General features: G+C 52.5%; 1 long non-coding RNA gene across 1 annotated transcript in view; it reads left to right on the top strand.

Moving 5' to 3' along the window:
- LOC144753906 (uncharacterized) overlaps positions 1 to 16,912 on the top strand; it is a 468,864-nt gene that overhangs the window by 64,507 nt on the left and 387,445 nt on the right. The window contains exon 4 of the long non-coding RNA XR_013594594.1: positions 16,180 to 16,357. This is a non-coding gene — a long non-coding RNA (uncharacterized LOC144753906). The remainder of the gene's footprint in view (positions 1 to 16,179; positions 16,358 to 16,912) is intronic.

Here is a 16,912-nt window from a genome sequence, read left to right as displayed (position 1 = left end):
GCTCCACCGATGCACCCACCACACAGCTCCACCGAGGCACCCACCACACAGCTCCACCGAGGCACCTACCACACAGCTCCACCGATGCACCCACCACACAGCTCCACCTATGCACCCACCACACAGCTCCACCGAGGCACCCACCACACAGCTCAACAGATGCACCCAGCACACAGCTCCACCTACACAGCTCCACCAATGCACCCACCACACAGCTCCACCGATGCACCCACCGCCCAGCTCCACCGATGCACCCAGCACACAGCTCCACCGACACAGCTCCACCGATGCACCCACCACACAGCTCCACTGATGCACCCACCACACAGCTCCACCAATGCACCCACCACACAGCTCCACCGATGCTCCAGCTAAGCTCCACCAATGCACCCACCACACAGCTCCACCAATGCACCCACTAAGCTCTACCGATGCACCCACCACACAGCTTCACCGATGCACCCACCACAGAGCTCCACCAAGGCACCCACCACACAGCTCCACCGAGGCACCCACCAAACAGCTCCACCGAGGCACCCACCACACAGCTCCACCGAACGACCCACCACACAGCTCCACCGATGCACCCACCACACAGCTCCACCGATGCAGCCACCACACAGCTCCACCGACACAGCTCCACCGATGCACCCACCACCCAGCTACACCGATGCACCCACCACCCAGCTCCACCAACACAGCTCCACCGATGCACCCACCACACAGCTCCACCGATGCACCCACCACACTCCACCGAGACACCCACCACCCAGCTCCATCGACACAGCTCCACCGATGCACCCACCACACAGCTCCACCGATGCACCCACCACACAGCTCCACCGAGGCACCCAGCTCCATCGACACAGCTCCACTGATGCACCCACCACACAGCTCCACCGATGCACCCACCACACAGCTCCACCGAGGCACCCACCATACAGCTCCACAGATGCACCCACCACCCAGCTCCACCGATGCACCCACCACACAGCTCCGCCGAGGCACCCACCACACAGCTCCACCGATGCACCCACCACACCGCTCCACCGATGCTCCAACTAAGCTCCACCAATTCACCCACCACACAGCTCCACCAATGCACCCACTAAGCTTCACTGATGCACCCACCACAGAGCTCCACCGAGGCACCCACCACCCAGCTCCACCGACACAGCTCCACCAAGGCACCCACCACACAGCTCCACCGATGCACCCACCACACAGCTCCACCGAGGCAGCCACCACCCAGCTCCACCAATGCACCCACCACCCAGCTCCACCGACACAGCTCCACTGATGCACCCACCACACAGCTCCACCGATGCACCCTCCACACAGCTCCACCGAGGCACTCACCATACAGCTCGACCAAGGCACCCACCACACAGCTCCACCGATGCACCCACAACACAGCTCCACCGAGGCACCCACCACACAGCTCCACAGATGCACCCACCACACAGCTCCACAGATGCACCCACCACACAGCTCCACCGAAGCACCCACCACACAGCTCCACCGATGCACCCACCACACAGCTCCACAGATGCACCCACCGCCCAGCTCCACCGATGCACCCACCACACAGCTCTGCCGAGGCACCCACCACACAGCTCCACCGATGCACCCACCACACAGCTCCACCGATGCTCCAACTAAGCTCCACCAATTCACCCACCACACAGCTCCACCAATGCACCCACTAAGCTTCACCGATGCACCCACCACGGAGCTCCACCGAGGCACCCACCACACAGCTCCACCGATGCACCCACCACACAGCTCCACCAATGCACCCACCACACAGCTCCACCGATGCACCCACCACACAGCTCCACCTACACAGCTCCACCGATGCACCCACCACACAGCTCCACCTACACAGCTCCACCGATGCACCCACCACACAGCTCCACCGATGCACCCACCACACAGCTCCACCATAGCACCCACCATACAGCTCCACCAAGGAACCCACCACACAGCTCCACCGATGCACCCACCACACAGCTCCCCGAGGCACCCACCACACAGCTCCACAGATGCACCCACCACACAGCTCCACCGAAGCACCCACCACACAGCTCCACCGATGCACCCACCACACAGCTCCACAGATGCACCCACCACCCAGCTCCACCGATGCACCAACCACACAGCTCCGCCGAGGCACCCACCACACAGCTCTACCGATGCACCCACCACACAGCTCCACTGATGTTCCAACTAAGCTCCACCAATGCACCCACCACACAGCTCCACCAATGCACCCACTAAGCTCCACCGATGCACACACCACTCAGCGCAACCAAAGCATCACTTAGCGCAACCACAGCATCACTCAGCACCACCACAGCATCACTCAGCGCAACAACAGCATCACTGGTTCAAATATGTTCTTTCAATGTTTCAAGCTGTTTTCAAGCTTTCATGCTTTATTACAAATCACAAAAATATGTTAATATTTCACTTCTGTTCTTGGATTTTCGTCACAATAAAAACACTGAACATAATGTTCGCAAAAGTTATTTACAAAAGTTTAAGCTATTGCCATTACAAATTAAATAAATTATTTAAGTATTAATTATTTAAAAAAATTAAAAGCCATTGTTATTTGTAATATCAATACATCTAAGTCACGTAAATACAAAACATGTTGCATTACAAATGCTATAGATGTTTGCGAAAGTTATAACTATTGGCATTGTAAATGACAAAGCTATTAATTTAGCTATTTTAAAAAATAACACATAAATAAAAAAAGTTCATTTATAAGATCAATAGCTCAAACTTTCCTAATGCGAGCCCTATTGCATTTCCAATGCTTGTTTGATCCATACTAATATTATAAAGAGAGAGCCCAAACCTTTGAGCCGGGTAATCTCAGTAACCACAGCACCAATCACAACACCCAATACAGCGTTGGAAAGGGCAGTTGCAGCAGAAGGACATAGGCTATGCAGATGGCCAACATATAATTTTTTTTTTTTTTGCAGAGTTTTATATAGCGCAAACTTGACACGTACTGAATCAGGTATCAGAGCGCTTTACATAGCACCAGTTACATTACATGAGGACACACATTCATTTTTGTTAGGCACGGGGAGATTATCAGCCTGATTCATGAAGCGAAATTGCGCCCGCAATGGCTGCGAAAATGCAATTGCGGGTGCAAAACACGGAATCGGCATTCAAGTACAAAATAGCGATTTCGCAAACACAGAATAGCGATTAAAATAGCGATTACGCTATAATAGTCGCAGAGTCCCGGTAGTCGCGCATTAGCGATACGGAAATAGCGACCAACCACGGAATCTGCGAAATGAATAGCGAAACGCAATTAATTCTCAATCGGCATTCATAAAAAATATACAATAGCGGAAAACCCCAAAATCGCAGTTTTGCGCGGCGCAAATTAAGGACAACTCAAAGCAGGTGGTAACCATAAAAGCCATGATTAAGTAAAATTTGAAAAACAGTTGGCCAATCACCAACAGGTCCAGGCCTGACCAATCACACATAAGGACATTCAGCAGCAGCATTAGGCGTTCCACAATGCCAGGAATGTACATGGTGGTGAGGCGGCGAAGGCTACAGCGAGCAGCACGGAGGAGACGCATGAGGCAGGAAAGGATTTACCGGCAGCGGGTCACCTTGCTGGGCCAGACCAGAGAACAGATTTATGCCAAATACAGGCTGAATGGGGAAATGATCACCTGGCTGATACAAGAACTTGACCCCCTCATGCAGCACCCAACAAGGCGAAACAATTCTGTGCCTACACATGTGCAGGTATTGTGCAGCCTGCACCTCCTGGCCTCCGGCAGTTTCCAGGGCATAGTAGCGGCTGCTGGGGGGATATCCCAGCCCACCATGTCACGCTGCCTCCACACTTTCGTTGACGCCATGCTCACCCAGCTCCACCGCCACATCACATTTCCCACGAGCCAACAGGAATTGGACCTGACAAAACTACAATTTTACAATGTAGCCCATTTTCCCCATGTCCTCGGCTGCATCGACTGTACCCACGTCGCCATCTGCCCACCAGCTGCCACGGAGTATATGTACCGCAACCGGAAGTCCTACCACTCCCTCAACATACAGATGGTCTGCAATGCCAAGACCATCATCACTGACATTGTCGCACAGTACCCAGGGAGTACCCATGATTCCTTTATCTTCAGGCACAGTGGACTCCACACACGACTGCTCAGAGGAGAGTTTGGGGAAGGACACCTACTTGGTAAGTACACTTTGTCGACAATGTCACATTGCAATGAAGTCACTGCGCTGCACAGGCAATCAACATCTGCTCCTCTCATTCAGGTGACAGTGGCTACGCCCTACGGGAATACCTCCTGACCCCTTACCTCAACCCTGCCACACCTCAGCAACGGCGCTACAATGTTGCGCACATCCGGACAAGGAACTGTATAGAAAGGACATTTGGCCTGCTCAAGAGCAGGTTCCGTATACTGCACAAGACAGGTGGGGCCATGTATTACAGTCCTGCTGCGTGCTGCCGCATTGTGGCTGTCTGTGCAATGCTCCATAACATTGCAACCAAGCGCCGGATACCTGTTGACATCTCAGGCAGTGAATCTGAAGGGGACGACCGGCCACCAGCACATGTGCACCATGCACGCGGGGAGAACCCAGCTGAAGGCCACAGACGTCGCAACCACATCACACTGAACAATTTCTAGCCCACCCTCTTCCCCCACCCCACATATCACAATTGCATGCAAAATGTAATGATTACACAAGGCTAATGTGTGCAGCAAAATAAATATATTTGTTTCATTCACAAGAAAAAGGTAATCAGTCCAACTATTTACAAATAACAGTATTGCTTCATACTGCAGTGTGCATGTACATGGCAGGCTTAGCGTCAGCCTGTGCCAGTGTTATGCAGACAGTGTCAATGGCGCCTCCTGCGCGTAATGCCCAAGCGCCTCTGAGGCTCTTCCTCTTCCTGGGCACCTGTACCAGCCGTTGCCCTGGTGCTGCGCCTAGGTGGCGGGACCAGTGTGGCCGATTGGCTGCTCACGCTGGAGGCACCCTCACTGGCATCGTCGCCCCCTACAGTGGCCGGTAGCGCAGTTGTGTGTAGTGCCGTTACCGCGGTGGTTAGGTGCTCCAGTACCCTGGTGATGTCCTCACAGCACTGCACTAGTTGGTGCTGCTGTGTGAGAGAGCGCCGCAACAACTGGGTGGTGGCATTTGCTGCCACATAATTCGACCTGCTATAGGTGGACAGCCGGCTCATCAGCTGGTGGTGGCACCGGCTCGCTACACTGCGGTGCTTGATGAGCGCAGCAGTGTTCTCCTCCATGGCTGCAGTCATGCGGCCCATGGCCGCCGTCATGCGGTCTCCAACTCCCGCCACATTGCGCCCAATTTTGTGCAGCTGGAGCTGGATGGCACCTTGCTGCTGTGACTGGCGCTGGTGGATCCGGAGCATGCGTCTCTCTACGCTCATGCAGGCATAGCGATGTCCATTGCCCCTCCTGCTGATTGCCCGCTGTGTTGCCGCTGTCGCAGGCCCAGATCTCTTGGCACCAGCTGCAGGTGGTGTTGCAGCAGGCGTTGCTGGTGCGGCAGGGACTGGGGGCACATTAGTGGGGTGCCTGGCTCTGGCTGCGGGTGGGACGGCAGATCCAGATGCAGCAACGGTGGGGGGCCTGGCCTTGGCTGCGGGTGGGACGGCAGATCCAGATGCAGCAACGGTGGGGGGCCTGGCCTTGGCTGCGGGTGGGACGGCAGATCCAGATGCAGCAACGGTGGGGGGCCTGGCCTTGGCTGCGGGTGGGACGGCAGATCCAGATGCAGCAACGGTGGGGGGCCTGGCTGCTGGTGTTGTTGCAGCGGCAGGGGCTGGTGCCTGGGTTTCTGGTTGTGAATCCTCCTCCTGGGCCTCCATCTATCTGCAGCCTCTCGCTGTCACTGCTGTCTGCGCCACCTGTGAGGGTAAGTGGATACTCATTAGTTGCATGTGACTGTCAGACGTGCTGATGTTACATGCATGCTGGGTGACATTCCCTGGATGGCTGTGGATTTGCGTACTTTGGGACCTGTCTGGCTGCATTGGGGTACTACTACATTGTGGACATACTACATCTCCCACAATGCTTCAGGGCATTCCCTGATGTGCAACAAAGGCATGACTAAGGGCCAATAAGTGAGCCTATTTGGTCAGGGACGGTCATAGAGGACAGGGTCGCAGTCGCATGCCACTTACCTTGGGTGTCTTGGGTGGGGCGGGAGGAGTCCAGAGGGGTCACGCCAACGCACGCCTCCCTCTCAAGGGTGTCCTCGACCTGGTCCTCCAAGGGTGTGTTGGGTGGGACTGTCGGTCCGCCACCTCCAGTGCCCGATGCCTCTCCAAGGCGCTCCGCCACCCTCTCCTTGGCACGACCTCGGAGGTCATACCAGCGCTTCTTAAGCTCCTCCAATGACCTATCGGCCACACCCACCGAGTTCACGCTGGAGGCTATTCCCAGCCAGATCCTCCGCTTGTCTTGCTCTGGGACCTTTCTGGAGTTGGTCCCGAAGAGCCGGTCATGGTTGGCCACCACCCCTTCAATAAGGTTCTCGAGCTCCTGCTCTGAGAACTTGAGCTTTCGCTTTCGTCCTGCGCTGTTGCTGGGGCCAGGGACAGGTTCCTCAGACATGGCAGCAGATATGTCGCTATTTCAGTCGGTAGAGAAGTCGCTATCGCTGGTTTAGCGTCTGCTTTCCGACTTGCTCCCTCGGAGGTTTGCCTCGCTGTGGTGTTTGGGGGTGGGAACTGCCTGCTTCCTGGTTGTGATGTCATCACTGTGCTCAGAAAGCGACTTCCCGTTTTCCCGATCGCACGGGATTGCGAGTCGCATTCCCGATCGCACGGGATTGCGAGTCGCATTTCCGATCGCACGGGATTGCGAGTCGCATTTCCGATCGCACGGGATTGCGAGTCGCAATCCCGACGCAGGTAGCCGGGATTAGCGATTTTTCTGCGTTTTTAGTTGGTCGCTATCGGATTTAGCGCCCGCGTGCGAGTCGCTATTTTTTCCCCGAAAAGTACATGAATGCCGTTTTGCGTTTCCTCAATAGCGAGTCGCTATTAATCGCTATTAGGGACACGCAAAACGGCCCGTACATGAATCAGGCTACTAGATCCCCAGGTCCGAGGTCAAGCGCCTTAGCCGTTAGGCCAACTCCTCTATACATTTAAAAGGTAAAAGAACCGTGCCAGCAAAGTAGTCCCTTGTGGGCGTGTCTGCGTTGTGCTGTGGGCGTGGGCTGGGGGCGTGACTAACGCTGGGGCGTGTGGTACGGCCATCACATCGTGGGCTGTGGGCATGTGCTGGGGGTGTGACAAACGCTGGGGGCGTGACAAACGCTGGGGGCGTGTGTCCGCCCTTCATGCCATGTGAGTCGTACATACAAGCGCCAATTACGTTGCTGCGCAGCATCAAGGGACACGCTGGGGGCGTGTTACACCACTTTCTTGCCAAAGGGATTTCATATATTTGGATATGGAATTGGTGCCCCTGTCAGACACCACCTCTAGAGGGAATCCCACTCTGGAGAAAATTACCATCAGTGCTCGTCCCACCACGGGGGCCGTCACTGTCCTCAAAGGGATGGCTTCAGGGTACCGGGTGGCATGGTCCACGAAGACCAGGATGAACCTGTTACCCATGGCTGTTTTGCGGTCCAGAGGGCCCACAATGTCAATTCCCACTCGCTGGAATGGGGTACTGACGACGGGTAATGGCTGAAGAGGAGCCTTTTGCTTCCTCCCACTCTTACCACTTGCCTGGCAAGTCTGGCAGGTCCTACAATGAGCATCTGAGCTTCTGTGCATTTGAGGCCAATAAAAGTGGGTGACAAGCCTTTCATAGGTCGTGTCCTGCCCCAAATGCCCAGCTAATGGCACATCGTGAGCGAGCCCCAGTAGGAAGGCTCTGAACTTCTGGGGTACCACCAGCGCACGGGCTGAACCAGTAAATGGAATGTGTACCGGACTGATCACCATTGGCCTGGTCTGCAGCCTGCTGCTGCACACCCACGAGAGAGGGGCATTCTCTCTGCTCCCTGCAGAATTCCTCCCTGGAGGGGCCTCCTTCCTGCTGCCAATGGGAGGCAGGCAGGTCCCCCAGTTCGGCTATCTGTTTCCCGGTAGGCTCCAGGGCATCCCCCTCAAGGTCTGCTTCCTCCTGGGCCGTGGGAACTTCAGGGGCCGGTTTCCCATGCCTCCTGCGCCCTCCCTCTAAGGTTGGTTCCTGGGCCTCTCCCTCAGTCTCCAGGACCTCTTGAACACCCCTACTGGCTGCCATTGACCGGGTGGTCATGCACGCCCAGTCGGGTAAACCCACCATCTTCAGGTGAGTTGTCTTCTCCACCTTTTCCCAAGGGGAGCTCTCCAAATCATTCCCTAGCAAACAGTCTACAGGCATGGCAGTACTCACAGCTACTTGCAGAGTACCAGTGACCCCCCCACACTCAAAGGGAACCTGAGCCACAGGACAACGACTCTCAGTATTGTCAGCATTGACAACACGGCAGAATGCATGGGGGACTACCTGCTCTTGAGACACCAGGTGCTGCTTGACAGCAGTCACACTGGCTCCTGTATCTCTAAGAGCCTCCACCCTCTTACCATTGACGGTCGCCCACTGCCCATACATCTGTGTATTGGGGGGCAGTTGGTTCTCAGGGACCACCTCACTGTCTCCTAGAAAGACTAGGGTCATCTGAACGGGGTCCTACCCACCTTGGACTTCTTCCTCCTCCAAGGCTACACTAGCCATCTGCCAGGGCAGAGCACCAGTGGGTGCTGGTTTTCCAAACAGGCGACACTTGGGATCAGTGGCAAAATGACCCAGTTCACCACACTTGTAACACTTTATGGGCCCTCTTTGAACAGGGGTACCTGTCGGGCCCCGGTCTGCTTCGGGGGTGGGGGAGGTGAGAACCGTTCCCTTGGTTCCCTTGGGGAGTACTTTGGGGCCCTCTTTGGAACTCCTTCGGTTTACCACTGTCTCTCCCCACTCTTCTGCTGGGGACCCTGCCCACCCTTGGCGAAGTCTCCCACTTGACCCTTGTGGACCCTGGTGCTGACCCAGCGGTCCGCCTCCTCAGCAAGCTTCCTAGGGGTAGTCAGCTTGCTATCAATCAGGTGCTGGCGTAGCTCAGGAAAACAATTACTGGACAAGTGCTCCCATGCAATTAAGTCAAAGAGACCTTGATAATCATCAACTTTGCTACCCTTCACCCAACCATCCAGTGCTCTGCAGAAAAAGGTTGCATATTCAACATAGGTACTTCCAGGAATAGTTGTACACCCCCTGAACCTCTGTCTATATAATTCAGGGGTCAACCCATACCTGGTCATCAAAGCTTCCTTCATGTGGGGATAAGAATTATAAACTTAAGAGGGCAAATCTAGGAGTGTGTCCCGCCCCTCACTAAGGATCCGTCCCCACAACCCCGCTCCCCAATCTCTCTCAGGGACCCGGTGGGAAGACATGGCTACCTCATAGGCTCTGAACCACTGCCCTATGTCATCATTCTTAGCATATTCTCTCACCACATCCTTTGGCATGTACACCCTTGACTCCACCTGCACTGGCGATGTGCTGCCACCAGAGAAGTAGTTTCCAAACTTTATCGCTTTCAGCTCCAGCTCCCTCAACTTCATTTCATGGTCCAATTGGATCTTCTTCTCTTCTCATTGCCATCCTTTGGCTTTCCATTGCTATTATTTGTTTTTCCATTTCCATCTGTCCATTGAGTTTTGCCATCTCCACTTCATGTGCTCTGGTTGCCGCCCTATCTGCCAACTCCTCTGGCGACAGGACTCTGCCAAAATCAACAAGGCCTTCTGGTGGTTCTGCTTCCACCACATTCTCTGGTGCCCTTGATTCCTTCCAGGCCCTCAGCGCCTTTAAGAGGTGGGGCTTCTTTTTACATCCAGCTTGGGAAATTCTGAACTTCCTGCAGAAGCCTCTCAACTGCTCCACGGCGTAGCCCTCAAGTCCCTGTCCTTCCCAATCTATGTCATCAATTCCAGAGAATATAGAGGCTGCCCTTTCAGCAGGGAGTGAACCAGGCATGATTTCTTAAGAAAATAAAGTGGAGCTTTCTCAGAAGAAAATAAATAAATGAAAATCAATAAGTCTGTGGCTGTATTATAGGTCTGCACTCACTACGTGGTGATCAATAATTACTGTATATGTATCATAAATGCAAATTCGCAACCCTCACCGCTGCCACCAATGTTAGATTTGGGGGTCTCTGGTTAGCACAGGTATGCACTTGTGACAAACAGGGACCCTCTCCTCTAGTCAGGATAAGGGACTCACTCCTCAGAATAACCCCTGCTCACCCTCTAGGGAGTGTGGCACGAGCAGACAAGGCTAAACTTTAGGGCGTTTGAAGTTAAGCATTTATGATCACACACAATAATAAAAATGACCCACCACAAATGGACACCAGGCATAGTTATGTAAAAATATGTTTTCTTTATAAAAATATGGAAGTAGGTAATTGCAGGCTTAATACAAGACCAGAATAACGTTTAAATGAGGCCACAGTACTTTAGTTGTAAAGAGTTCTTTGAAATGCTTCAAAAAGGCTTAATTCACAAGTTCTTTTAACTTAAAACTGTCCCAGAACACTCGCAGCCAGATTCTGCTCCTTGGCAAGGTTCGTTAGAGGCTGTGCGCTTCGTAGCGCTCTTTCGCGCTCTGTGCGCGTCGAACAGGAAGGCCCTACCAAGTCCCACGTGCCTCGCGGTACGCTGCGTACGGCGAGGATGGTTCACAATCGGGGTGCGAGTCGTAGGCTTTAGTGCGACTGGTACCTCGGGGAGAGAACAACAGGCGTAATGCAAGACCACCCTAACGATATTAGAAGGAGGCCACAGGACTTTGAAACAATGTCACCCCAACGTTGCGGACCCTGGTCCGATATGAACACTTGACTCGGTTCGAGTCTCACAGTACCTTCAGTGAATCTTTGATGGGTTGAGCTGTACTTCTTTAGGATGCAAGGCGTACTTCTTCAGTACGCGGTGGGGGTAAAGCATACCTTCAGGTAGGCAGGGGACGCGATGTTCCAGGCAGGCCGGCGCGGCACTGGGCTCCTAGTACGGACCGTACTGGAGACCCGTTAGTGTGCGGCGCGGCCCTTCCGATTCAGGAGTGCGGAGCGGGGCGGCCGGGTACGTCACGAACGTACGGGCCGTCCGAGGCAGAGAACAGCACTCTGATCAGATTCCGGCGGGAGGGGTGAGGTGCGCACAGCGCGCTCCAGAGCAGGCGAGGTGACAGGGGGGCGGGTGACCCAACGAAGCGTAGGGAGAGTGGCTCGACTCGAGCGGGGCTCTCACAAGGTAGGGGCGGCACACTAGAGATCACGGCTCCGGCGAGGGGGGAGACACAGCAGTCCAGCAGCAGACGGGCAAAGGCAGGATGAGCCCAATGGTCCTGGGGCTCAGTTCAGGGGGCAAAGTTTGTTCCCAAGCCCTTGGAGATCGTTTCAGGCACAAGTTCTACAAAGTCCTTTCTGGTCTTTTCCTCTCCTTTCTCAGCAAGGCACCTACTGCAGGCCAGTCTCCCAGGTCAGAGACAGTACTCCTCCTCCGGCTTCTCCAGGTCATTCTAGTCGGGCAGAGATTCGTCGTGGTCAAAACAGGATCTAGTTACTTGGGAGCAGGGCTTCTACTTTTATACACCATTTCTTTTGTTCTGGCAGGCCACTTGGCCTGAGCCTGGTTCAGCCCAGTTTTGGAGCACTTTGTTGTGGTGACTCTGGCTTCTTCTTTCAGTGAGCAGGGCAGAGACATCAGACGCTTCGCAGGAGGTGGAGCCAGCAATGTGGTGGCAGAGCACAGCCCTATTCAGAGTCAAGGGGCACTCCTCCCACCCATCCTGGTGTGATCCCTCTATTCACCACCTGGCAGCTCAGACTGTCTCCTGGAATCCCCCAGCCCTGTCACTCACAGAAACCAGACAGCAGATACACATCTTAGCAGAGGCGGGCTGAAATAGTCAGGCAAGCAAAGGCTACCTTTCTAAAAGTAGCATTTGCAAACACAGGATATTAAAATAAACTTTACTAAAAGAAGTATTTTATTATTCTGAGTTCAGGAATGCTAAATTTGACTTTCTACCATGTTCCCTGAGCCTGCTGGATTTATAGAATGTAATAATTCCAGCAGCCCATTCTGGCCTATGAGAACAGGTAGCCTTACAATAGTGAAAAACGAAAATGGCTGTAATTCACTATTAGGACATGCCACACACATCAGGGCTTGTCCTACCTTATGCTTACAATGCACCCTGCCCTTGGGCCTACCATAGGGGTGACTCACATGAGGGAAGGTTTAGGGGCTGGCTAGTGTGTGCACTTGCCCAGCCAGCATGACAGTACCAGACTGCACTCAGGTTCTGCAATGGCAGACCTTAGATACATTTTAAAAGGCTGCTTCTAGCAGCATTGGTATTTACAAGCCCTGGCACTCCTGGTGCACTTTAATAATAATAATAATAAAGGGGTTTATAAAGCGCCTGGTGACGCCATCCCGGCGTGTCCCCGCGCTGTGGAGGGAGTAGCAGTAGAGTGCAGAATCTAAAGGGTATACAGGTAGGTTTTTAAAAGTTTCCTAAACATTGTTTCAGCCTCTGCTAGTCTAATGTTTATTGGGAGGGAGTTCCAGTTTTTTGCTGCCAACGCGCGAAAAGAGCGGCCTCCCATTCTGGCCTTTTTTATCCGGGGGACTTTAAGAAGGCCAATACCCATAGAGCGGAGTGCTCTATTGGGCTCGTAAGGAATGGCTAGATCCTTCAGATATTCAGGGGCTTTCTGAGAGGTTATCCTATAGCATATAAGGAGCGCTTTAAATAGGATCCTCTTTTTTATGGGAAGCCAATGAAGAGCAGCCAAGGTGGGCTTAGAGGCTGCTCTTTTGGGTAATCTGAGGACCATCTGCGCTGCCGTGTTTTGGAGCACCTGCAGCCTTCTAATGTTCTTTTCTGTTGTCCCCAAAAGTAGCACATTACCGTAGTCAATACGGGAGGTGACTAATGCTTGGGTCATGGTGCGTCTGGCCTCTAGAGGAAGAAGGTCCAGAGTCCGGTTTAGGGTCTTCAGCACCCCAAAACATTTCCCTACTACTTTATGGACATGACTCTCAAAGGAGAGTTTGGGGTCAACCCAGACACCCAGGTTCTTTGCTTCCTTTACTGGGGTCTGACAGTAAAACCAACTGAGTCAATCATGGAAATCAATTACATGTACACTTTTCATAGGGAGCACTTGCACTGTGGCACTGATTGGCAGTGGCACAGTCCCCTGAGCAGCTAACACCAACAAAACAGATGAGGCACAACAGCAAAAAGTGCCACGGAGACTCACGCCAAGGAGCCAGGTCTAACAGACCCTTTTTTGAGGAGGGCCGCAACCTCCTCATCTATCAACCCGGTATTTGTAAAATGCAAACTAATCACCCCTAAGGGTCTCAAGGTGCTGGGGGCCATCAGGGAGTAAGCGAGCTATTGTCCAAAGTCACACGGTGCTGGGTTGATCTGCTGACGGCCCCGGGGCTCAAAAAGTGAGCCCGTGCTCTGGAGGCAACCACCCCGGCCACTGTGCCACACCTCTCCTGCATTCTTCGTCTCGGCTGGAGAAAGAGAGGCTTGGGCCAGGGGCAGAACCTCTGATGAGGGCAATTGTGAACCTCCACATGGAATCCCAGTTTAGTTTGTAGCACTCAAGAATTGTTGGTGATAGCTGCCCACGTTGGGGGGAAATGAAATAGATGACCCCCCACCTGTAGCTGAGCTTAAGGCAGTACACTCACCGTTGTCAGATGAACCATTGGCCTGTCCTTTGTAGCCTCCACGACCACAGAACTTCTGTCCTCTTGTGAGGTAGAACGTGTAGAAGCTTGCGCTGCTTTGATATTTCCTGCTCCCCGACCCTTGTCCCTTGGAGGGATTCGAGTAAGATGGACTGCCGGTTGAACAGCCCCTGCCCCGACCAGACCCTTGGAAAACCAGGGGGATAAAAATTGTCCTGCCACTGGACTGGGCCTTGTCCAGTGATGTGGACGTTGCCACAAACTTACTGAGCTCTTTCACGAATAGGTATCCAAACAAACCCTTTTGTGCCACCTCTCCTGCCTCCGAAGAGGCAAGGTCACCCAACTTTGGTTCTATTTTAATCATTAAGGAGCAGCGATGCTCTTTGGACAGCAGGCAGTTTGTGGTACTGATAAAGATGATGGCATGCTGTGCCCATTCTGATAGCAATTCCGGAGATATGAGCAAACCAGAGGCCTTAGCCTCCTCTGCCATATCTAGAATCTTGGTGATTGGGCCATCCGCGTTGAGGAGCTTGCCTTGGCAAGAATGCCAAGACCTGTCAGGCCATCTTAGGGTCAATATCTGGGGTCAGGGACACTTTCCCCTCTAAGGTGGGGCATTCCACTCAAAGGCGATTGTGGGTGCCCTTTTTCATGGGTTTACGAAGAAGTCCTGCTCCGTACTTCGCAACCTTATCCATGGGAACCTGAACGGGGATGGACTATATCGTCCGGGTCGAACATATCAGAGACATCATCATGTGCTGGAGGGGCATCTGTGGCCAGCATTCAGGGTCTAAAGGGACCTGCCTCGTCATCGGAATCTCCTGTGGAGGCCCTTGCATCCTGCTGGTCAGGGAGTTCTGAGGGGTCATAATCGGATGGGGCCGCTGGGGCCTCTGCTGTATTCTCCTGTGCTAAGAATGCCTGTTTAAGGCGCGCCAATGCGTCCACATCAACCCATGGTTCACCTTTCTGTTTTGCAGGTGGGGACCCCCTTCAGGGGCAGGTTGGGACTTTGGTTGCTCCTTCATGTTGGCTTAGAATTTTATGCTCACTCCTGTGCGATCAGCGCTGAAAGACGCTACTCTAGAGGCCCCATAGCTTCATTTAATGCCCTGTAGATGGAGTCATCGACTGATTGATAAAATATGTCATCCCACTGGAGGTAGGCTAGGGAGTTCTCCTCCTCATACTGATCCTCAGGGGATTGATTGGTGAGCAAAGGTATAGCGTTGTATTTAGCATGAGGAGACACGCTCTGTTAAAGCAGTGGCAGGTGATAAACAGACTGGGGAGCTTGAAAGAACAGTACACGCGGAGAATGTGGCTTTGCAAGCTGGGAGGGAGCCCAGACTATGTGGGTGGGCCAAAGGCGCACATAATAACAGGCAATGCCCAAGGGACACACACAACTGCCCTCACAGTGTACACAGGGCTAAATCTTCCCCTAAGAATCGTGTCTCAAATGCAGTTCGGGCCACAATGCAGACCCTGCAGGGCAACAAGTGGAAAGGTAACTACAGACCCAAAGGGGGTGTCTCAAACCAGCATACTGACCCAAAACGGGTATCAACCAGGGAGCAGAGGGACAAGGCTCGGCGTCACTTGGGCTCTGATAGCACGCGTCTGTCTATAAGTAAGGCAGACACTCAGCGCGGAGCCGCAGAGACGGCCGAGTACCACGCCCTCACGCAGTCTGAGGCCCGCACCAACAGAAAAGAGGCAAAATTAGTCACGTAAGGAACACAAAAGCTGCCCTGCGACAACGGTGAAAAGGAATCTGAAACACAATCACACGGTAGCTGTTAGTGCAACGACCGAACTATAACAATCTTAAACAGAGCATAAATACCACAAAGTTTGAGAGCATGTAAAATCGGCTTAACTAGCTGCTAAGCAGCGAAGAAAGAGGAGGAGTAGACAGCAAGGAAGGGCCATGTTGGTGTCAAGCTGTGGAGATAATAGAAGGACCACCGAGCCATGGAAAAAGTAGTTTTTTATGTTAAAATGGCTGCTGTGTTTTGGCATATAGATTAAAGCGAAGAAGGAATAGCATAAACCTCGACTCCAGTCTTGACATAGAATCTATTCAACAGATGAGGGCTCTACACGTAGAAGTGGTCATCAGAAGAAAAAGTCGTTTACCTTCAATAACTAACTTTCTGGAGGACACTCTTCCTACAGATTCCTCACTGATCCCTCCTTCCTCTCCATTCTGAAAGATGATTATAGGTCTCTATAATAAGATGGCAATCTAGATTGTTGCACAGTACTACTACAACACTTGATATTATTTTCTTGTTTCTGTTTCTAAGGACACAGAAAAAATGGAAGGGGACATGACATCAGGACACCAAGCTAGACAATAAATGCCTCCAATGGTATCACCACAACCTGGCTTCTGACTTTATGATGGAGTCAATAATATTTACTGCCATAGGAGAGCTACGCCAAATGTTCCTGATCCAGTCTGGTGCTTGTAATATTACACAGGTGAGGAATCTGCAGGTAGATGGAGTATACACCAGAAAGAGCATTACAAAAGGTAAGTGACTTCTTTGTAACATCTGTCAGACCTTTTTGGTGACAGGGCTAGATAGTCTTTGTCTGTTGCTCAGAAACACTCAATGCACAGAGTCAACAACTGAGGTGCAACTCATAATGAAATTTCATTGTGTACCGACCAAACAGCAATTCATATGGTAAAATCTAATGTACGAAAACTGGGTATGAAGGAAATCTATGCATTCTTTAAATGTACCCACGTACTGAGTTTAGGAATATTTGGACAACTCTGAATTTAGGGTTACGTCTATTATCATGTGATTCTGAGGGCATTTTGCAAAATGTGTTGTTTCTTGCTCACTGGTTTACATTTAGAAGCCAAAATAGAGAGCTAGTTACTTGATAGTAACAAATGTTCCTACACATACCCCCATAAAAATGTGGTTTTCACATGGCCCCTAGTTTGGTCCGTTCTAGTCTCAGAAAATTGGTCCAGCTGTGCAAGTGAGGTACTGTTTTATTGGGAGACATAAAGGAAAGCTG

Source organism: Lissotriton helveticus, chromosome 5_1, assembly GCF_964261635.1.
Source record: "Lissotriton helveticus chromosome 5_1, aLisHel1.1, whole genome shotgun sequence".
Taxonomy (NCBI): Eukaryota; Metazoa; Chordata; class Amphibia; order Caudata; family Salamandridae; genus Lissotriton; species Lissotriton helveticus.
The sequence above is the reverse complement of the archived record's forward strand: the minus strand, read 5'-3'. Positions and strand labels throughout refer to the sequence as shown.